This window comes from Paroedura picta, chromosome 3 (genome assembly GCF_049243985.1).
Source record: "Paroedura picta isolate Pp20150507F chromosome 3, Ppicta_v3.0, whole genome shotgun sequence".
Classification (NCBI taxonomy): Eukaryota; Metazoa; Chordata; class Lepidosauria; order Squamata; family Gekkonidae; genus Paroedura; species Paroedura picta.
Window position 1 is genome coordinate 109872075 of NC_135371.1, and position 24424 is coordinate 109896498.

Below are 24424 nucleotides of genomic sequence, written 5' to 3' on the forward strand. Positions count from 1 at the left end.
CAGAAAGTCAGTTCAAATATTCCCTTCCCCCAAGAGTTACAATTCTTCAGTAGCCACATTTGGTGCATTGTGTTTTCACCTTTTTGTATGTGTGGATCTCAAATGTCTTCAAAAGCTGTGTAGCAGTAGAAATCAGCTGCAGAAATTTTTCTTATCAGTGAAAATTCTTTGCCAGGAAAATATTTACATGCTTTTTGCCTCTTACATAGTTATTATAGGAGCACTTCATAATAAAAACTGGTCAGCAATCATCATCACTGATAATAATACACCTATCTTGTAGAAATGGACTATCTCTTGTGGTACTTTAGGGCTGCCTAGTCTGGGTTAGGAAATTCCTAGAGATTTGTCAGCAGAGTCTGGAGGCAGGAGGATACAGTATCATGGAGCAGGATATAATACCACACAATCCATCTTCCAAAGCAACAGTGTTAACCAGGGGAACTGATCTGTGTCAGCTGGATATCAGTAGTTATTCGGGGAACTCTCTAATCCCGATATGAAAGTTGGCAACTACATTTTTGGTCTATCCTTTATAAGAGTATTCTGTCAGGCATGATTGACACTTGGCATGTGCAATTTCCCCCCTGATCTTTTTCAGCTCAGGTCCACTGGATGTGGAAAAAAATTCAGAATTCCTGAAAAAAGCCAGATCCAAATACCAGTAGAGTATCCCGCCTCGAGCCTCTGGGGGGAGGTGGGATATAAATAAAATGATGATGATGATGATATAATATTTAAATATGAGATTTTTTTGGAAGTTTCAATTTCTGGGAGGTCCAATAGACCTGAATGGAAAAACCCAGAGGGAAAAAAAACAGTGGCAAAGCAGTGGCTCAGCTGGGGCTCTTTTGGGTCTCTTTAAACTCAGCATAACTCAACAAACAGCTGATCCTGAAGAATCAGCTTTGGGCCTGCTGGGCAGCCTGGTTAGAAACAGGCCACCCAGCAGAGCCCTTTAAGCAGCTGATCCTGCAGAGAGAACTCTCCCTGGAGGATCAGTTTGGGCTCTTCTGGATGGCCCAGTATGAACCAGGCCACCCAGCAAAGCCTGACAAACAGCTGATCCTTTAGAGAGAGCTTCCCCTGCAGGATCGGCTTGGGGTCACTCCTCAGGATCTGCCTGCTGTGGGGTGGTCGCTCCCACCACAGTAGGCAGACCTGGAAGGATCAGCTGATCACTATAGCTGAATATCCGTGAATAAAAGCAAAAAATATATATTAAAAAAAATCCTGCTTTTATTTGAGTCAATTATACCAGAAGGTGAAACACAAGGCTCAAAATAGGTAACATCAGTTCATAAATACATAAAAATTTAAAATAACAATTTACATTAAAACAATTCAAAATAACCCACCCATCACTAATTAAATATTATTAAATATTAACCATTAGATCTTGAAAGGGTATTCTTTTGGGGCTGATGTATCTTCCTATGATGACTTGATGGATTCTTAAGGTTCTTCGGAATTCTTCAGAAGAGGCCAGCTGGTTAGATATTATGGGTGTTATCTTCTTGACCTGGTGGAACAGCTCTGTCTTGCAGGTCCTGCAGAATTGGTTAAGGTCCCACAGGGCCCTGAACCCAGCTGGCAGAGCATTCCACCTGTCTTTGTTGTGGCCAGTTTCACCTCTCTGGGGTCAGAGACCAAGAACAGATGGTGGTCCATGGACTGTAGTGCTCTTTGGAGAGCATAGTGAGAGATGGTCCCTCGTGTGGGCTTCTCTTTCTCACCTTCACGGAATGAAACGGTCATTTTTCTCCACATCTGCTGCTTCCACAGACTGTTACCCAATCTCTAAAATGCTATTCCCTGCTCAGCCCTGCCTTTCTTGATCGCTTTTGAATGTTGTAAGCTCTGCTAAATGAATCCTTTTCTCATTTTCTCATTTTGACAGGGACAATCCCTGTAATCATTTTTGTTGTTGTTCTGGTTGCCCCTCTTGCACACTCTCCTATGCTAATTTCCCTGAACTAGTTGGAGGGTGCCTCTTTGGGTAACCATATGTTTTCTAGGTTGTAACCCAAATAAGCACATAAACTTTATAGGTACCTTGTGCAGCAGAAGACAATGTAGCCATGACTTCTGTTGCCCATTCCTCTCCTGACCAGTTCATTGCCCCATTTCTTCAGTAGGTCTCCAAATGTGCCATAGAGCAGATGAATGAAGTAGGAAAACAACAAGTAGAGGAAAGGCATGAGCTAGAGAAGCTGTGGTTGCCATCCACTGAATCAATCAATAACAGGACATATCATTAAATTTATGATCTGGCATCCTTGAGGACTATCTACAAACATTTCTTGTTTGGATATTCTCCTGTCTGTTCAGAAACACTTGTATATTTAAAAAGTTAGTATAATCACCCCTACAGAAATAGTAAATATGCTTTACTTTGCTGTTATGCAAGCCTAGTTGAAAGGCACTACACTTCACAAGAGAAGTTTATGCTCAACCACTTCACTGTTAATCTGTGTTAAACACTAAATGGTTTTATTGAATTCACATGCCAGAACTATTGAGAGAACACAGTGGGTTAATTTTCGAAACTATTTTTCTCTGGAGACTCAGGTTCAAATGTGGCAGAGGTCACAAGCGAAATGAATTTGGTACATTCAGTCCCTAATGGTAGTTAGGCATACATTTCAGAAGGAATGCACAATTCATCACTATTGACAGTCCCTCCCCAAGAGAGACCCGCAAATGGAATAGCAGGGTCATAGAGGTCAGGATACAGGGCCAACAGAGCAGCCATGTGGGGAAACAGGCCCTGGCCTGACAAAGTTATGCTCAATTCTGCTTAAGGCAACCAATCATTTTAAATGATATGAGTATCCAATTGATAAAATACCACCACAAAAAAATTCTACAGAAGCATTTGGATAGATTAATGGATCAGAAAATTTCCCATAAATATAGTTACTTTACATGCTTAGGAAAAGAGCAAATAAAGAAAAATTAGTCCAGGTGGACTAAGTCTCAATTCATATGCTAACAACCCATGCACTAATAAAAACACCAAAAAAATAATAAAGGGAGATGCTCCAGAAACAAGATATCATGTCCTTCATGTACTGAGGTCACTGCAGCTTTATGGAGCATCACTAAACTGTTCTCACACAAAAGTATCTGGTAACAGATAAAAACTCAATCAATAAGTATTAGACATTATATGTGGAGTGACATCGTCATCTGCTTGTGTAAACATGGCAGCCAGCTACGTATTGTGTTTACAGAGCGGGTTACCACGAGCCAAAGATTTTTTAAGGATCAGCATTGTCAATACAGAGTGAAAGCAGAAGATATCCACTTTTCATCTTTAATGAAAGATGAAACAGCTTTGTCAATGCAGGGTATTGAACAAGACATAGACCTTTATTTATAATTATAATAAAATATATTTCGTACAACTGCGGAGGTTCAAAGAGATCTCCTTTGCAAGTAAGAATTAGGATCCCAAAAGAAGAAAAAGGTATTATAAATTAATACAATTTACCACAGTGTAAGATGATATATTCAACCACTTGCTAACTGAGCTGTCTTCTTTGTTTTATTAAGAGTCAGACATGATACAGGGGATCCATGATTAAGGTCTCTTCTTTCTTCTTTCCCTTTTTAAAATAGATCTTCTCCAAAGTTGAAATCAACTCAGCAGTGCAAAAAAAAGAGGAAGATATAGAAATCTTTGATGCTATGTTCTTTAATTTTTTTGTCACTACAACACTATTATTCCCAGTATTGTAATGTAAAAATTAAAAATACTTTAAAATATTTCCTATTTTTATTTAAATGATTAAAAAATGGAATATTAGGAATGACAAGTTTGTCATTCATTCAGGGACTGACATGAATGGTTAAAGCAATCTCTGGGAGTCTGGGGTCTTACCAATCAAATTCATCTTGTCACTAACCTGTAAATTTAAGTCAAATCTTTTTATTTGCTGCTTCTCTCTTCCGTTTCTGAAGGCATAGTCCACACATAGTTAACAAATGGCCTGGGGCCAATTCTAGTTATGGGAACTGAAGAGGAACATAATGGCAAGTTTAGATGAAACCAATGATAGTCTTTACATGTTCTTAAAGGGTATAATTTCATGTAACTCTGGTAAAATTAGCTCATAGTTGCATAGAGAGGCTGGTTTAGGTAATCTAATGCTAGGAAGGTGCTAAATTTGTATATCTCAGTAATAGAAATGAGACACTGGAAATGTGTTACCAAGTGCTACAAAAGGCAACACAACAGCTGTTGCCTAATTACATTTTCTGAGACTGTGGCTGCATTCATATAGAAACTTAATTGGGAGTAAGTCCCATTGAACTCAATGTGATTTACTTCTATGTAAACATGCCGACAGCCAGATTGTACTGCTATTATAGTATGTACATCACCATCTAGATTCATATTTTGCCAATGTGCATCCTGAAATTTCCAAGCTGAAAATACACAGGAAAATCACTTCCAGGTTGTTACCATGATTTCATGAACCATAAACATAAATCTGGGATTCTTGGGCATTGTGTCAAACTATCCTTCCCATTAAAAAAATGGGGGAATTTGCATTTGAAGATGATTGTTTTTTTGTACTATGCTTTTTACTACTCCAAATAGTCTCAAGGCCGCTTACAGTCTACCTGTCCTCTCCCCATAACCTTCCCTGTGAGGTAGGTGAGTTTGAAAGAGCTCTGAGATAACTGTGACTGGCTCAAGGTCACCCAGCTGGCTGCACATTGAGGAGTGGAGAATCAAACCCAGTTCTCCAGATTAGAGGCGGCTGTTCTTAACCACTACTCCAAGGTGGAGTTCCAGCTATGTTCAAGTGTTTACTGTTATCATCATCACTAGTTTACCTTTGATTTTGTTTTCTTGGGTAATGGCAGTGGATCCTTGAAAAGGATCAGAAATGTTCCTAGCCAATCACCATTGGAGACAAGCCCCAGAGGTGGGATATTTATAGCCTGCAGCTGCTGCTCTGAGCTGGATGACATTTCAAAGGAATGAGAGACTCCACCCACCAGGAAATCCTTAAATAGCAGTGGTAAATAAGGTGCTTCTACAGCTGATACTCAGTGTAGAGATATGCATCTCATGGTATATATATTCTATTTGAAGATCATGAATACAGGGTAAGGTGTCCCTTCCAAATTCCAGATGTGAAATCATAATAATTTCCCAGAGCCCACCTGTGTTGAACTAGTAAATCTTAAATAGGTGTCTGAGTCTGCTTCTTGCTTGTTAGTCAGGTTAAAATTAGACATTTTCATGAATATTGACTTGCAGGCATTTGTACCCTTCCTGGATATGTTTCACTGACAACACCAGTTTGAACTGTTAATACCTATTTATCAGTGCCGAATGTAACATAAATACTTATTGCGTACTATGATACACAGCAGATTCCCATTTATTGCTTGCTTCTATAGAGATGCTTCTATACAAAGAAAAACTTCAGTGTATAATTATTTTTTACATATTGAAAAGAATGTTCTTGTGGAGCGGGGGGCAAAATAGTTAAAACAAAGATGTGGATGGTTACCAGCCGATGGAATATAGGTGGAAAGTCTGAGCTGGGCAGTATACAGAAACCATTCTAATAGCTTCTGCCAGAGACAAGTCAGGTACAGATTAAGAAGGGAGTTAACAGTCCAAGAATTCATTCTGCTACTGCTACAGAGGTTGGGAGATAGCGTATGCACACCTTGGAGTACTGGGGAAGGAGGGGAAATTAGTTCCTTTCCCCAGCAGAAGACAAGCATTCCCAACACAACTGCGGCCCTCAGCTGAATTAATCATGAGATTGTCTTCCCTATACCATGTTATCAGTTAGCTTTGGATACTTGCTGAAATCACAACAATAATATTAATAATGTTAAGTGGGGCTGAAGAAAGGAAAGAAAATACTTCCCATTTGTCTGCTGCACATTCACCAGTACTTCTGTCATAAGAAGACAACAGCTTGTGTGTGTGTGTGTGCGGAGGGGAGAAAATAACTATCAACACAGACGCTGACGGATGAATGATATAACCAACAGGAATAAAGGAATGGGAAAGTCGAAGTCCCCTTGCAATTTATATATTACATCCTTTTTAAATCCCTATTCCTCGAGACCATAGGAATGAGAGTCATCTGATGATTTGAAGTGTGCTTATATGTAGAAGATGTTTGGGGGAAATAAATACAAAAAACCCTTTTTCAAAACTGAGTCAGTGATTTTTCTTTCCCAGGCCTGTATTGCGTGAATGGAATTGAATGAATTTTCAAAGCAATGCAAGACAGATACGCCCACAAATCCCATTAGCGGTAATGGGATTTGTGTGCCTATCGCCCATGCAATACTTTGAAAATTTACCCCTCCGTGTCCAATTTCAGTCTTTCCGCTTCCAAAATACTTGAAAAGCTTATACACACTTGGAATTATATTACAGGGTTTAAAAAAAACACACACACATACAAGATCTGGCTTCAAATTCCCTGAAGCACCACCAAAAGCATGTTTAAACAGAGCTGGAATAATAGTAACAACCTGTACTATCATTAGTTTTCTATCTACCATTCTGACAGCAATGAGAACAAACTTCTGTTTTATTCTCTTTTTGTATTTCCTCCCTTCAGTCCTCCTCACAGCAATGTTTTGATTTTGTGCCACTTCCCAAATGCAATTTTTGTCACAAGAATGATAACAGCACTGCATGCTGCATTCAGAATTTGAAATCTCATGACAAAGGCTTTGCAAGAGGAACATAATGCAGCACACCATTCATCCATTCTCATGACAGACCCTAGATTGTACAGAGAGAAGAAAATTGGCACAAGATTCATCAACTCCTGAAACTATATACACTGAGCCTGCTTTTGTGGCAAGCTTAAGATTCCACATGCAACCTTCTTGGCAAAGATTGTTCTTTAGTTACAGGACCCGGATGAATGTTCAAAACAAACACAGCAATTATTGTCATGTCATCCTTTTCTACAATCCATTTGTTCATTGCTGAAGAATGCCCTGTGCACCAATGATGCATGTGACATGGTTCAACATTCTGCAAAATTTTAGTCATTATAAATTTCAAGGAAAAAAATCAACCATGCTGATTAGATTTACTTTAGATTGCACTTCACTGTACCTCAACATTTTCAATTAGGTAACAGCAAATTGCAAAAAGAATATGAAACGGGACCACTAAATGCTCAGCCAAAGACCAAGTTAAATTATATTGACTGAGCAGAACTGACAAAAATAAATAAATAATGCTGGTAGAATTTGCTCCTTGAATTATATATGCTGGACAACCACTCTGTCTTGTAGCATGATCAAAACCTCAGTGTCCTGAGCCGCAGTACCAAACAATAGTTGTTATTGCAACTTCCAGAGAACTGAATAGTTGTAGCTGGATACTTGCGGCCCTGAAGTAGCATGGGCCCCTATGGTGATCTTGCATCCCGCTAGCTTAAAGTCTGGATAAAAACAAAATTCTGTAGTCAGAAGTACAGACACTTTATGTATCTGTTGTCCTGGAAAAGAGAGATTCTCGTCTCCCTCTTTATCTCCTACAGATAATTTTGTAGTTGTAGTTAGGGTAAGTTTAAAATGTATCTCAAAAGCAGAAGAAACAGCTATACTTTTACTTGACAGTTTTCTCTGACTGTTCTCAGCAGGAATGAAATTGGCCAGGAAGAAGGAAAAGTAGAATAGTAAAAGAGTTATTTTTAGGAAAACACTGTAGGGAGATCTAATGTGATACACCTTTACAAGATGTGCATTTGTGGTCAAGATGAATTTGGAACCACTGTAGCATATTCAAAACTGGATTAAGCATTAGACTAAGCATGTGGTAAAACAGGCTTCCTGCTGCTGTGTAATTATGTGAGAGTGCCTGTGGGTGAAGAATGGAACATGCCTACTCTGTGCCAAGCTCCTTTAAAGTGCTCCACAGTCCAAAATATGTGGCTCCATTGTTATCTCGAGAGCGGTAATAGCCAAGTTGTCAATTACAGGAATTTTAAAATGCTGGTGGCCGGCTACAGTCGGAGAGAATTACTATGAATGTTCTATTAGAGAATGTTCTGATAATGGGATGCATATTCTCTCCCTTTCTCTTGTCACTTGGACTTCTCTAGAGCAATTTCTCACCTTTGCTTAGTCAGGGTCACCCATGGTTAATATTAGAATGGTGTGGCCTCAATATTAACAGTGGAACCCTTGTAATCCAGATAATGATTTTGAATGAGTCTGTACGCCACGATAACAATGGAATGTAGTAAGTGCTAAGTAACCACAGATGGATTCAGGGTGCACATAAGTGAACCACAGTTATTCCCAAGCACACATAGATCAATTATGCATGGGGAGAAAAGGCCAGGCTTATAGCAGCATGGCAGCATGGCTAATCCCCGCTTCTACACAATGTTGCTGCTAGCCAGGCTCCTCCCTGTGCTACAGTGGCTGGGAGAGGACCAAAAATACCCCAATTGGCTCCGCAGCATTTCACGATGCCGTGGGGCTGAATTTTTTATTGGTTTTTTTGCTATTTTGCAGGAAGGTGGTATTGCATTCTTATGCAATCCCACCTTTCTGTAACATAACCACCTGCCACCCCCCGTGCAGCGTAACCTTTCTGCTGTGGCTGCATTCTCCAAGGAGATGCATTTCGGCATGGAGCTGGTTCCCTGTTGAAATGCATTCCCTGTGAGGACACAATAAACGGTGGAGAAGCATGCTTCACCATAGCTTTCTAGCAACAGCAGTCCAATATGGCTGTTGCCATGTGTAATAGGCTATGAGCACAGATATTACTAGGACAATGATACACGATAAAACCTAAGTGTATCCTATCAATGACTGTAGAGCCACCACTGAACAATCACTCCTCTGGGCAGTTTAAGGTTGGGGAAATTGTATAGAAGCCTTAAGCCCCACTCTCTGCATGCTGTGGTTCTGATCTAAATTGGGACCATTTGTGCCACAGATTAAGTACCAAGCACAGAACTCAGAAAACATGTTTTCTCATGAAGTTCTGAGGAAGACCAGTGTGTTTGTGTGTAGAGGGTTTAAAAAACAAAACAAAAAATATATCAATCCCTATATACAAGTTCAATAGTTTTGATATTAAACTAAAAGTTAACTCTAATGTTAGAATCAAGAGGACTTTAAACACAATGGAACAGTGATGACTTTTCTTAATGAAAGGGGCATATACAGGGAAGGAGAAGAGGTACAGTGTTAGCAAAATATATAATAATGACAGGAGAGAAGAAGAGTGTGATGTCAGAATTGCAGGTGGGTTGGGGAAGGGATATTACTTGGCAATTGCTGGTCCTCCTGGATGAAAGTGGAGTAGGAAACAGCTAGGAGAGAAGAAGGAATGGCACCCCTGGAAATTTTCCTTTTAAAAGATAATACTAAGGTTCTCATAATAATTTGGGTGTAATGTTCTATATCTGATCACTGGAATTGTACAAATAAATGCAGAGAATCTCTGTGGTTCCTCCATAACTGTGCTTAATTATAGCTAAATTGCACTAGGGTTTTCTGAGAGCTTTTCTTCTTCAAAATATAGCACCACAAAATGGGGGTCTGTGAGAAACTGCAGAGGTGGCAGGAAACAAACTATCTGGAAATCTATGTTCCCTTCATGGCACAATAGCACAACACAACCTGAGCACTAGAAACAGACAAGTAGCTTCCAACCCACCAAACACCCTTTTGCAGTTTGAAGAGTCCCCTGTGGGGTGCAATTAATCAACATTCTAATTATTTATCGTACCAGGATTCCTTTAGCTTCAAAGTGGTTGGGACTCTTAAAAACCATATTTAAATAGGACAGGGTCCTATCTTTAAATAGGACAGGGTCCTATTAAATAAAAGAGTAAGGCCACCTGGGGAGGAGTTAGGGCGGGCCCTGTCCAGGATAAAAACTCAGAGGGCCCAATCAGGAGCCGCCAAGCGGCTCCTGATTGGGCCCTCCGAGTGTCCATCCAGGGCCAAGCAGCCAATGGGGAGGTGCGCAAAGTGCCTTCCTATTGGCCCCTCACCAGGACAGACCAAAATTCCATTCACCCAGCCCAGTCTGGCTGCCAGTCTGCTCCTGACCACCAAAGGGAGAGGAGATCAGCAGGGTGCCAAGGGGGATGAGAACAGAGGCTGCGCCAGCCCTTTTCGCCCCAAGGCTGTCCTAACTGCCATGTCCAACTGCAAATTGCCTCAGAACCCTGACAGAGCTGGCAGGAGGCTGCAGAGTGCTCCCCCTCCCCCCTTCAGGCCTGCTGCAAAGGAGCCTCTAACAGGCCCTGACTGAGGGAAGGAGGCCTTTCCAAGAGCAACGCAGGGGAGACTGAGGGCCTTCCTTTTGAGGGGGGGGGGCCTTTCCCCTTCTGACAAACAGTTGCCTGACAGGGAGGCCACAGAAAAGCCCCTTCTCACTTAAAATACTGCTCTGGCCGGGGGTTAGACACAGCCAAGCCATGTGTCTTTCTTCTTTGCAACTCTCTGCAGATTTGAGGCCACTGCACAGTGTTATTCTGCAGAGGAAGCTGGCTCTTTTGTCTCCTGTTTCATCTGCACAACAACCCTGTGCAGTAGGCCTCAAGTTTTTCAATTCAACAACAACCTGTGTGGGAAGCCTTAAATGTTTCTTCTCTACCACAACCCCGTCCAAAGTAGCCCTTTCTGCCTGGGGAGCTGATCTTTATACTCTGCAGGTGAGCTGTAATTCCAGGAGCTCTCCACACCTGTAGGTTGGCTACCCCTGGGTTGGAAATATTCCTGGAGGTTTGGAGGTGGGACTTCAAAATCGTACAATGCCTCAGAGCCCAGCCTTCAAATGAGCCATTAATGCCTGCAGTTGGTAGGGAGTGGTGCAGGAGTGTCCCTCCTGGCCTATGGGTTATGGCCAGCCCTTATCAGCAACTGTTTGTATTCTGGGGCGCAGACAGGCAGACCAGCATCAGTCCTGTGAGTCTGGAAAGTGCAGGAAGATCTAAATAAATATTTACAGCCTGAAACTAAATAGAGAACAAGTAAATGTCTGGAGACACATCGTAACTGAAATAGTAACTGGCAAATAACCTTGGCCTGGCAAATACAAAAACAATATTAAAAACCTTACTAAGGTCAAGACTGCTGTGCACAGACAGTCTTCCTCTTAGGGTTGCCACCTTCCCTGTGAGGCTCGCTACCCCACCTCCCTCATGGGGAGTCTGCTATGGGAAGAGAAGGGGAAGACGATTGGAAAATGCTTTGAGACACCTGAGGGCTGCTGGGTCACTGTGGCCCATTCCCAGTTCTCTCAGATCTCTCACAACCCTACATACCTCACAGGTTGACTATTGTGGAGAGACAAATGGAAAAGGTGTTTGTAAACTGCTTTGAGACTCCTTTGGGTAGTAAGCAATAGGGTACAAAAATCCGTTCTTCTAAGGAGCAACCATGAAAGAAGCATGTGGGCACATAACATTTTACCAACAGTGAAAATATTGGAGACAGAAGGAACAGGGTGGACACCTGTGTACTGTGACTACCCTATGTGTATTAGGGCAGAGGGGCATTTCGCTGAATGTGGCCTAATTCACACAAGAAGGGAAATGACGCAGAACTGGGGGGAATTGGTTGCCATGTAATCTTCCCTTAAGAAGAGTCTCCAGTCTGGTTTTCCCTTCACGTATCTGAGGACATGGCTCTGGAAAGCTCATCTGTAACCACTATGCCACAATTCCCAAAGGTCAGTCCTCTCCCACAATCAACGAACATTCCACACCACAGGTTCTTGACATCCATATCTCCACACCCATGGCCTCATTTGCCACCATGCCATCACAATCTACCACACAACACACATGACAACCCCATGCCCTTACAGACTGGACAACTCCTCCCCTTCCTCTTCCCACTGCTAAGCTCTAGCGCCCGTTGTATTCTTGGAGACAACGGGCTTTGCCCCTAGTATACTATAAAGCAGTGGTTCCCAACCTTTTTATCACTGGGGACTGGTCAATGCTTGCCAATTTTACTGAGGCCCGGGGTGGGGGGTAGTCTTTTGCCAAGGGATGTCGCTGCTGCCGCCTGAGCCCCTGCTCCACTTGGTTTCCCACCGGCGCCCCTGACTTCCTGCCACTCGCTGGGGGGTGCTGCCAGAAGCAGCTGTGCAGTGCCACACTGAGGGAGAGCCCAGCCATGGCAGCTGCTGGAGAGCACCAAAGGTGAACTGGCAGCAGAGTGGCCTGGTAGCGACTGATCTACGGACTGATACCGGTCCCTGGACCAGTGGCTGGGGACCGCTGCTATAAAGTATATCCTAAAGGTCAGTAGATGTACCATCAGACATTCCTATCCACCAGCAGCTTTCATTTGCCCCCATTTAGAACAATATAAACTGTTATAGAGCCTCAAGCAAGCCATCTTATTGAGTGTGCAGGGTACAAATGTTTTAAGGACAAATATATGCTGATGTTAATTAAAACTATGAAAACTATGCATCTGTACACAACCCCTAGTATTGGGCTTAGTTGCTCCACTATCTCGTCAAAACAAAGTTGATCCCCAGTAATTTTTCAGAAAACAAAACAAAAAACTGCAACATCAGTATCTCAAAGCCCAGTTCATGAGGATTCAGGGTTGATTTAGTGAAGCTCCTGAAATACCCAGATACATTTGTTATCACTGACAGTTTCTTCCATCTGTTTTAATTTGTGGGGGTGAAATGTATTTGATTTTATAGTCTTAACAAAGGAAATCGGTTACTGATTGCTTTAAGTGGCTGTCCATACTAATCATGTTACTTACAAGTGAAATTCACTGCACCACTACTTTCTGAATACAAATGGATGAAGTGAAATTGAGGACTTCAAAAGTTACTCGTCTTTGTAAGTATCAGGAATACTTTTATTGCTAATTTAAATTTCCATTCTACTGATAATTTTCCACTGTTAATTTTACATTTAAATGCTAGTTTTGAATTCAATCTAATTACTTTATTTAATTTCTAACAAATGACATTTTACTAAAATAATAGTTATGTAAAAGAAATGTGTGTCCTTTGATTTCCCCCTCCCAATACTGTTTTATAAACTAGGTCATGTCAAATTTGTAGTGCCAAGTTGCGCTCCAAACCTTTACAAAAAAGAATAATGCAATTTGAATACATATTTGAATTTGAATGCAATGCATATTTCTAGTTTTATATAACATTTAAAAAAGTCAAATCCCTACAGTGAATTATGGTATGTACTGCAAGTTTACCTTTTGGGTTGGGTAAATCTATGAACACAAATATAATAAATCACTCTCTTAAACTAGGACTCTAAATATAAGCCATGAAAAATCCTGCTTTGCTACAAGTGTTTACTTAGGTATAAGGCACTCTAGTTCAAGAATATTCTACAAAATAAATTATTAGATGGAATCATGAGTTACTAATTTAAAAAAAACATAAGACCCTAAAACAACACATATCCTTTGCCATTCCAAAATCTACTAAAATGTTTCTTGATTGATCAGATAAACCAAAGTGCACTTCTGAAACATATTCAGAATGCCTCTTTATCCTGCTGGGTCAAGATGGACCCAGCACTGTTGCTGGCTGCCAAGGAATGGTTTCCTGAAAGATTAGTTTTGGAGTAGCATCTTCTCCCCTCCCCTTTCCCCCAACTGATTGTCCTGGGAGGCTCAAAAGGAAACAAGAGTGTGTGCTGACAGCTTAGCTCAGTTTGAACTCTCATTTTTCACACGGAGCTAATTAAAAACTGAAATTAGTTAAATATGGAAATGACACTTGCAAGCACTTTAGCGCAGTATTGGCAAAATCCCTCCAGAGTGCTGCAGCGTTACCTGCTGCTTCGAAACTCCCCAACTGAATTTCACAGTTAAAAGACTGAGCAAAGGGAAAGTTATTACTGAGATTTCCCATTCAAAATGTGACTGTAAAATTCTAAATTAAATTTCACGGTTGCCCTTGGAGTAAGCTGGGGACGTCCTGTGCAGTCCAATGATCTGGCACTCACATAACATCCCTATGTGCATGCTCTGATTATCTCACCTTTAGGCACAGTGGATTCTTGCCAGGATTCAAAAACTCACAAGGCTTGCACTATGAAAAGAGAAAGTTACCCTTGGTGGAAGACTAGGATGAATAAAGGGTATTTTTTTCTCCAATTTAATAGAAGCACATCTGAAGCTTGGAGTCCAGCAGCTGAAATATATTCAATGCTTCATCATTTTAATATGGGTTTGTGATAATCCATCAACTTCATAAGAGATAGGAGAAGGTCTGACAGTGCAATATATTACCTTGTACAAAGCAGGCAAGGTAACTGAAAGAACACAGTCCATTTGCCCTGATCCACGGGGGGCAATCAGTGTACAAAGGCAGGCTGCAATTCATATACATGTATGTTACAAGAAGTTCATTTTAAATGTGCATCCAAAGATGGAAGCTCTCTATCTACACTGTATTACTCTCTATCTACACTGTATCTACACTGTATTACTTGCCATGTGTATCATGCTAGGTATCCTATGAGCCAGTTTGGTGTAGTGGTTAGGAGTGCGGACTTCTAATCTGGCATGCCGGGTTCGATTCTGCGCTCCCCCACATGCAACCAGCTGGGTGACCTTGGGCTCGCCACGGCACTGATAAAACTGTTCTGACCGGGCAGTGATATCAGGGCTCTCTCAGCCTCACCCACCTCATAGGGTGTCTGTTGTGGGGAGAGGAATGGGAAGGTGACTGTAAGCCGCTTTGAGCCTCCTTCGGGTAGGGAAAAGCGGCATATAAGAACCAACTCTTCTTCTTCTTCTTCATCCTATCCAAACATAGATTCAGTGTTAAGAGCGTAAGTACCCGCCATGCGATCTGCGCTCCCTCCCACTCCTGTATTAGATTTTGAGGGGGAGGGGGTTAGTGGGTTGTTGACCACCATGATTTTAAAATGTTTTTAGGAGTCTGTTCTGTATTGGATAAATGTCCGGAAGTGTTTTAATGGGGTTTTAATGGGCCTTTTAACGCGGACTATTGTAACCCGCTACGAGCCAGTCATGAGAGTGGCGTGCAATAAGTTGAAACAATAAATAAGTAAATAAATAAATAAAATAAGTGGGTAGCCACATTGGTTTGAAGTTAATAAAATTTGAGTCCAATAGCACCCTTAGGACCAACTACAGTAGTCTCTTTTAATTATTTCTTTTCACAACTGGGAAAGTGTCTGCCATTAATTATTAACCTTGACATTTTTATTTCTCCAATGTTTTTTGAACTACAGTTGAACCCAAAAGACTAATTACCTTTTTTAGCAAAGAATTATCACGCTGCATAATTTGGATTTTATGAGACAGTTTACTAATTTGCTACCAATTTACTTTTGCTTTATATCTGTACTCTTATGATCCTTGTTCCATTGTCTGAGGAAGAGTGCATGCAGTCGAAAGCTCACACCCTGAATAAATCTTTATCGGTCTTAAAGGTGCTACTGGACTCAAATTTTGTTGTACTATCCAAACATACGTAACACTACACATTAAAGCACGCATCTGAAAACTGCAAGTAACAAAGGTCTTCGACATTCAGATATACATCCCTGTTTGTGCTTCTTGACATTCATGCTGAATTGTGCTTCTATGTGCAGATTACCTCTCTGGATATTGGATGTTTGTATTTCAAAAGGCTTGAAACATCGAAGGACCAATACGTACAAAAGGAACAATGACTGGCATTAGCTTTCTGAATAAGGCATTCATACTGATTTTAGTTGAGATTATGCAACTGGATTTTACAACAGAAAAGCAAGGGTATTTATCCCAAGGCAAATTATGATTTCTTTGTGCAGTTTAAATAAGCCTGCCTGCAGAGCAGAATAATTTGGATGTGGATCAAGACGTTCAGGATGTCCAGCTACTTTCAAAGCAAATGAAGAGCTGTGATTTTTATTGTTTTTCTCACTTTCCTTCCATCTACCCTCAAGGCAATCCCCTCCCACTAGCCCACAGTCGCTGTTGTGCCAACAAATCCCTATGCAGAAAGACTGGCAAGGGAAGCCACTTACAATAAAAGCCAATCTTATGCCACAAATCAATTGGCAGCGAACCCAGGGCACTAGTAAAGGTGCCAGAATCACTTCCCTGGTACTGATCTCTGTAATCTGTGTATCACACCAGGCTCTGCTAGTCCTGGGCCCTGAATCATCTTGGTTTACGCAGGAAGGCATAGGAGGAGGAGGCGGCTACAGCTGTGGCATCAGACTGTCTTATTATGTTTAATTTTGAATGTGCTGTTTCAAACACATGCAAATGAATTTGCCCAATGCTTCAGATTAGGAAAACCCTGGATACCAGCTACAGCCAGCCCCCTCAGTTTGTAGCTTGAGAAACAGGTGTGAGGGTGGAAACTTCCGTTGTCAGGACTGACATTCTCAAAAGCCTGCTACACAAATGGTGCCATGAAATAGCAAGAAGGAGCTAGATGGCACAGAGCCCAGATCCAACAAGAGCCTTGGTGAGGCAGGAACATTCCATGTTTATTAAGAGAAGATTTCAGTTGGCAAAACTGCTGGTACTTGGATGGTAGGGATGATGAGAAAGATAAACAAGGAATGATTTAACAATTGTAATCAATGCATTTTGAGAGCATATCTGAAGCAAATATTTAGCACACTACAATGGTGTTGTATATTTTTTCACAAAGTGACAATAAATGATTCAAAGCAAAGTTTTCAGAGCCAACATAACAGAAGAATTATGACAGGAATACTTTCAATGAAAATTCCCCATTCATCATAGTGTAACTTTATATTCGAATACTAGCTAAGCCCGCCATCACCCACCCCGGGCAGGCCAGCCAAGGCCTCCCCCCTGCCCAAAAGGACTGCTGAAACCTATGGAGGCCTTGGCTAGGAGGCAGTCCGTTCTTGCCCTGCCACTTCCAAAAGGCCCGCTGAGACCTCCACAAGCCTCGGTGGGCCTTTTCAGGGCAGGGAGAAGTGCTGGGGGCAGTCCGTTCCCCCACCCACCCCCAGAAGGCCTGCTGAGGCCCTCAGATGCCTCAGCCGGCATTTCCAGGGTGGGGACAAAGCGATGGGGTGTAGTCTGCTACCTGCTGCCACACTCCAAAGGCCTACTGAGGCCCACGGAGGCCTCAGTGGGCCTTTTCAGGGTGGGGGAAGTGCTGGGGGGGACTCTACTCCTCCCTGTGCTGCCTTTTGCAGCCCTGACTGGCAAGGCCGCAGCCAGAGCTGTTCAGGGTGGTAAAGTGATGCCAGGAGTTCCCTCCCGTGACTCCCTGCCTTCCAGTGGCTAGCACTTCTTCAAAATGGAAGATGTTAGAGTAGGACATGTCTAGGGTTGAGATATCCCCCTAATTGGCTGTTCACTGGAAGAACAGCCAATCAGGGATGGGGCAGCCTACCTGATTGGTGGTTAGCCGATGAGTTCCAACTCCTCCCAGCACCCTCCTACCATATTATTAAGAGGTTCAAACTAGTAGTAAATCCTGTTGTATTCTGTAATGCTACGGGCACTAGCTCATGGTCGGTGAGGGTTTAATGCCTCACTTGGAAGCTGGCAACCCTAAGAAGAGGTCTCTCTGTGCACAGCAGTGTTGTCCCTAGTCAGGTTTATGCACACCTAGGAAGTGTGGAATTCCAGAACATGAACCTACACCAATGTGGCAACCTTACTTTCTCTCTGAATGTTTTCTTGACTTGAAATATGTCAGGAGGTGCTATGTGGTGGGTTAGTTGGCTGCAGAGGCATTATACAATTTTGAGGCCCTACTTCTAAGCCTCAAAGAATATTTCCAGGCAAGGGACAGCTAACCTCTAGGTGGGGCCTGGAGATCTGGAATTACTGCTAATTTCCAGACTGTAAAGATCAACTCCTCAGGCAAAAATGACTGCTTTAGAGGGTTGACTCTCTAGCATTGTATCCCACTAAGTTTTAGGGATGGCAGCCTCCAGATGGGCTCTGAGGATCCCGTGAAAATATAGCTCATCTCCAGGCAGTTAGTCTGAAAGGAAATTTCTCCCCCCTCACAGGTGTCCTTTCAAAAGGAATGCATGAGGCCACAGACACCTCTTGGCTAGCCCCATCTGTTGCTTGGCTGGTGAAGCCTGAGGCCTATTGCTGGCAACTGCAGTACCTGCTGTAGTCCGCAAGGACAAGTAGTTGCCCAATAAAAGTGGAACACCTAGTTCCCACTAAAATCTTACTGTCTATTTTCCTGTAAAGCTACTCCACTTGAAATTCTTATTTCCACTTATACCTTTGATTTCCTAGGATCTTCCTGGCAAATACTGATTTTCATGTACCAGGCTTCAGCAAAGTCACTTCAGTTCCTATGTCTCTCCAGCCATTTACTTGTTCACCATTTACAGTTTTAGGCTCTAAATATTCCTTATTTAGTGGGTAGCCATGTTTGTCTGAAGTAGCACAACAACATTTGAGTCCAATAGCAATTTTAATACCAACGATTTATTCAAGGTGTTAGCTTTTGAGTGTACTTATTCCTCAGACAATGGGACAAGGATCATAAAAGTACAGATATAGGGCAAAAGTAAACTGGTAGCAAATTTACTAATTAGTTTACTAATTAGCTTACTAATTTGCTTCTGTCTGAGCCCTTCATATATATCTTGGCATGGGGGATTCCAAGATGGCATCTGCATGAAGCTGGCAGCCACCACTGTAGTAGTGCTGCCTCCCATGAACACTCTGCTTTACCTCCCTGCCCTGCAAATTCCATATGCTTGACCACATGGGGCAGAGCTGGGAGCACCTGCCAAGGCCAGCCTTGGCTTGACCACCACGCCCAGAACTGGTGGTCTTAACCTCCCCACATGAAGCCCACAGTTTGACTTCCCTACCTGGAGCCAGCAGCCTTGGCTCAACCTTCCTGCACAGAGCCAGCAGCTGCAGCTGAAGCAGCGCTGCCACCTGACAACACCAACCTCAGCCAAGAAGTGGACAGATGAGGAGAGTGCAGGGAGATGAGCTTAGTTGTGTGTTTTTATTTTATTTTATTGGTACATATGGAGAGACCGGTTTTTATTTTAATTTGCATTTTTAATTTTATTCTACTTGCACATTAATTCTTTATTTTTATTTGCATGTGGGGCATTGCAGCCATTGGATGATGAGGTGAGGAGATGGGCTGGTTTTTATTTTCATTTTCATACAGGGGCATGGCCAGCTGACATCACTTCTGCGGTACCTCAAAACCTGTTCAGGGGTACCTCCATGGTCAACAGGTTGAAAAAGGCTGGATTAAAGAATTATTTTCTAGCCCTCTTTGGTATATTTAGCCATGGCCACCTCTTCCAACACAGCTGAAGTATGATCCTATTGAGATCCCCATGAGGGTGACTCCAGTTTTACACTGAACCCTGTCCATCAGGAACTACACCCTTAGCTGCAGGAAAATGATGACACATTCAAAGAATTATGCTGATAAGAAATAAGGAGAACCTGAAGGACAGCATTTTCTTTCATATTGTCCCATATCTTATTTTAGAAAACAGAGCATTTTAAAAACTTAGAATAATAAGTGTAATAAAGTACTGGCATACAGACAATTCCAAGTTTGGCATATAACTCGTCTCGATGCCAGTGATTCTTGTAGATCATATATGTGGGTAATTTCACTTCCCTGACAAGATTCCACATTGCTGCCAAGGCCTAGAACGAAATGAAGAATGACAGGAACTCTGCTTGTGTATCATATATACCATCCAGGCATGTGTATGTGTGCCCAAGGCCAAGAATTATCTGAGCGTATAAAAGCACACATTCCACATCTACCTCAGAACAGGCATCTTTTCTAAGGAATTTATTAGTTTGCTTTTCTAATTCAAACACTGGCATGATTAAGCCCCCCCCCCCCCCATGTATCTACATATATGTGAAGCTAAGCATGATTGATAAGCTGCTCCTTTAAAGAGCTTCGGTGTTTTTAATAAGACAGGTGCCTGTAGCCAAATGGGAAATAATGCTGATCAATACAAGCACATCAAAAATTCCTTTGATTTTTTTATACCTCTAAGTATTTGCATATGATAACTCAGATTTCTGGGTGGCACGAGCATTTACAAGTATCCCAAAATAGACAAAGGCTATTTCCTAGTGATTATCTGCAGTCCACTATCAGCCAAAGTGTCATACCACAGTAAACGGTTTGCTGAGCTGAGGAAGCAAGTAAACAGACCAAACAAGCTTTCTAGAAAAGTATCAGTAGCTTGGCAGTCACCAAGTGCTTCATCTTCTGGGCCTTAAAGCTAAACTAAGCTAAGCTGGCTTGATGCCTTCGGTAATAGGCAGAGGATCCTGAAAGAAAATATGTGAGTTTGGGTGTTGTATGGAAGTTGTTTTATTATACCACCATACTTAAGCCAATAGCCAGGCTGAAGTTAATTGTTTCTGTTTTGGTTAACAGAGTGAATAACTTCAGGGGTAATATCTGGGAACTGAATCTGGGTGAGATCCAAGAACGCACAACACATGAACCATTGAAGCATCTGCCCATGGCCCAGCAAAGCCTGCTGCAGTCAGTGAAATATTTACAATTTAAATTGAAAAAAGCAAGTCTGAGGCTGTAGCAGAGCTATTCTAGGCTTGAAAGGCCAGGCATCACAAAATATATTATTTGAGCCTCAGGGGAGGGTGGTAAATAAACATACAAACAAACAAACAAACAAATAAATAAATAAATATAATGCAGTAGGAATACAACATATGTGCTTCACAAAAGCAGGCTAAACTCTGTACACGCACAAGCATACAATCTGCAGGCTACAGCCATTTCTTCCCCTCTTGAAAACGAAAGCATGGCTGCTGGCATGATGTGTACTACAAAGGAAATATAATTGTGATGATGATGTTAAGCATCCTCCACGGGCAGAAAAATCAACAGAACAAATATTATTTCCAAATCCATGACCAATAAAAGCTGCTTGCTGGTGACAAACAGATTGGTTCCCCCAGTTAGTTCTCTCAGTTACAAACAAGGGATTATTAGTTACACTCTAGAGGTCCATAAGTATCCAAAGATTATATTACAATAATTTCATCACTTCTTCCTTTTACTCCACTCATCTAATTTTTAAAAAATCAGAAAATGATCAGAATCTAGGTTTTACACTTTTATGACATAATTTGATTTTGTGCTATTTTAATATATACTTTGAAACTGAAAATGAGATGACTTTCTGACATATAAAAATGATTAAAAAGTAATTGTTAAAATGGTAAAACCTTAGTCATGATCACTTAATAGATTGAAAATTTAACTTTAATAATGAATGCTGTATATGCTATAGTATTTGTAAAGGATCCCCCCTCCCATACTGAACTCTGTATTGCTTTTCCTTAGATACTCATTTTAAAATCTGGTGCATATGAAAAATGTCAAAAAATTCTGAGCATATACATTTATAAATAAAAAGAAACATAAAAGAAAAGATCCTGCAAATATAGCTTCCTTTTCAAATATTATCTTGTTACTTATCACAAACTGTTCAAAGTATGTTAGACTCCAACAAAAGCATACCACTAACAGAGATTTCTTGTCTTTGAACTATGCCCAACGTCCAGGAAAGGTTTCCCGCATGTCTACCAATGTCTACAAATATTATGCTGACACATTGATATTCTTGCATTGGCAGGAGGTTTCTCATGGCATAATCCTAGTACTAGACAATTTTGGTGATATGATATTTTGTACAAACAGCATCCACCTACCAATCAAGTAGGAAAAAAGTAAGCAAAAGGCACACAAACAGAATTTATCTTCTCAAAACACTTAAATTCACTTTGCCATCTTCCTTCTTGTTTACTCATTGACCTCTGTACAGAATTGCCTGCTGAGAGAGACAGGTCTCCCAGCTTCCATTCCAAGTTCCAAGACTTGGCTACTGTGTCTGTCCAGCGCCTGGCCACCACAAGGACAATGTATTGCCTGGCGATCTCCTGGAGAAATAACTGCTTGCCAGTTGCCAGCCTTCCCCCTCCTGGAGCTCCCTTTTACAGAAGCATGTCCAAGATGGTGGAAGTCTGTGGTACAGAGACCCACTATCAGCATCTAAGGTTATGAAGTATTTATTTAAAAGAAAATGTTCATAAACGCAGCACCAAACTGAACAAGGGATTCCAAAAGACTGACAAATCTTCTATCCCTCTTTTTACATGTGCCATACCAGATCTTAAAATATAGGACAGGATCCTTACCTTAGGAAATTACAGATCTCTACAGAGTTTCCATTACATTTATTTATCTGATAGATTTTAAGATGTGTAGAAAGAAACATCTGTCTGTCTGTCTGTCTGTCTGTCTGTCTGTCTGTCTATCTATCTATCTATCTATCTATCTATCTATCTATCTATCTATCTATCTATCTATCTATCTATCTATCATTTGATTTATATCCCAATAAGGTCAAGTCGAGGTGGCTTACACAAACCCGAAATCAATAAGCCCTATAAAACCCCATACAATGTTAAAACCCGCAGTTCCCATACAACTCATATTAAAATAACCATAGTCCTACAGACGGCAGTTAAAACAATCTCTATTCCAATCAGCTATTCCAAAATTTTGGCTGCATCCTCATAATTGGTCTTATTCCATTAGCTTCAGATCTTCCGTACCAGATGTACAGCGCTTAATGTTGGACGGAGCCCCAGTTCTTAACTCCGGGCACCCCCTGGCCTCAGCCAAATGTCTGGCAGAAGAGCTCTGTCTTACAGGCCTTGTGGAACCTCCATAGCTCCATCAGGGCCCTTAGCTCTTCTGGGAGTTCATTCCACCAGGTTGGGGCCAGGGCCAGAAAGGCCCTGGCTGAGGCCAAGCAAATGTCCCAGGGGCCCAGGAAAACCAGTAGATTCATACTCACAGAGCAGAGGGCATAAGCAGATAGTTGATGTCTCCTTCAACTCTCCAGGACAGCACATGGTCTATGGCTGACTGCTCTAGATTTCAGTTAAGAGATCTCTCTTTCCTGATAGACTGAACACCAAAGAGACCTTTGCTGCAAGGAGGGGTTTTTAAAAATCCTATATGTACCTCTATCCCCTGACCCAGTCATGCTGGGTCAAAGGAGTGTTTTTTGGAGATCTCGAGAAAAGCCTTCCTTGAGATCATTTCTAGAGTCTGTCAAGTCTAAAGTCCTCCATTCCCTGTTTGAGAAGGGGGGAGGCTTGACTATCCCATTGTCCTTAGCTGGGCCTATTAACATTTCTTATGAGATAGCTATAGGGATGTGGGACAGCCAATGACTAGCTGCTTAGTCTCTGCAGGGTGTGTATTTATGTGTATGTGTGTTAGAATGAATAATTTAAACCTCCACAGAAAAAATGCATTTCTTCACAGTCCTACTTTGCAAAGCATGATCTGACCACATTTATCCATGTACAGATCACATCCATTTAGGACTTTCACAATTCACTCTTTAAAGATGTTATAGAGAATTCAGCTAGTTCAAACTGCAGTGACAAGATTATTTTATGTTATCTCTGGCTCATTCTTCCTACTTCCCTTTTAATATTTTAATGTTTAAGGCCATCTCTGCTGGCTTTTCTATTATTCATTAATTAGTGCTTTTAAAAAAATGTGTTGCAGCTGTTCTTAAATCTGCCCCTTTTAGTGCTATTTAATGAATTGATGCTGTTTTCGAACTGCTTTTCTTGTTTAATAGATGGTATAAGCCATCTCAAAAATATTTTATTTAGAATAAATGAGACAAATATCTTAAACTAATAATCTCTTCTTTCTGTCCCTGTGGTTAAATTGTTTTTTGGGGGGAATGTGTGTATTGTCCTTCTGCATCTATTTTTCCCTATCTAAAATTATTATTACTGACAGGAAGCCATCCCCAAAGGGACTTTCCTTTATAGGGCAGTCTGACCTGGAGTGCAATGGAACACTGCATCTCTATTTCCCATTGCATTGCATTTTTCCACTAAGCAAATGAGCAGCTGGGCAGGCCTCCTACAAGGATTCAATGGCACAATGATGGCTTGTACTGGGGGAGGTACTATGGTATCTTTGTGGCTGCCTAAAATTGGCCAAACACCATCCTTATTTTATCTGGATGCCACTCACTTCATTCTCTGTATGTCTTCCTGTAGAAGTACTAGCTATTTCTGATCTCTGAAACACAAAAGAACCCTAATAGTTCAGTCAACCATACCAGCAGAAGAAACAGCTCTTTTTCCTGATACAAGTGCTACAGTATTAATGTCCTTCGTGCAACCGAGGGAAGCTTGAAATTGGTGCAGTTTGCTTAGTTTCAGAGTGATTGCCATTTGTGTGATTTTTCTTGTTTATACTAGAGATTTTCTCCACAGCAGGTTGTAAGTGCATTAAGAAACATAGACCCTAATACTTCAATCTATATGCAGTTTTCCTTCAGAGAGAGGGGGAAAGGATCTTGAATGATTTCAAAGGGGGTATGCA

The 24424-nt window shown here is 41.4% G+C and overlaps 1 protein-coding gene across 19 annotated transcripts in view; it reads right to left on the bottom strand.

The window, feature by feature from the left end:
- Positions 1-24424, bottom strand: part of TENM2 (teneurin transmembrane protein 2) — a 1331635-nt gene that overhangs the window by 234714 nt on the left and 1072497 nt on the right. The gene's annotated exons all lie outside the window — the stretch shown is intronic.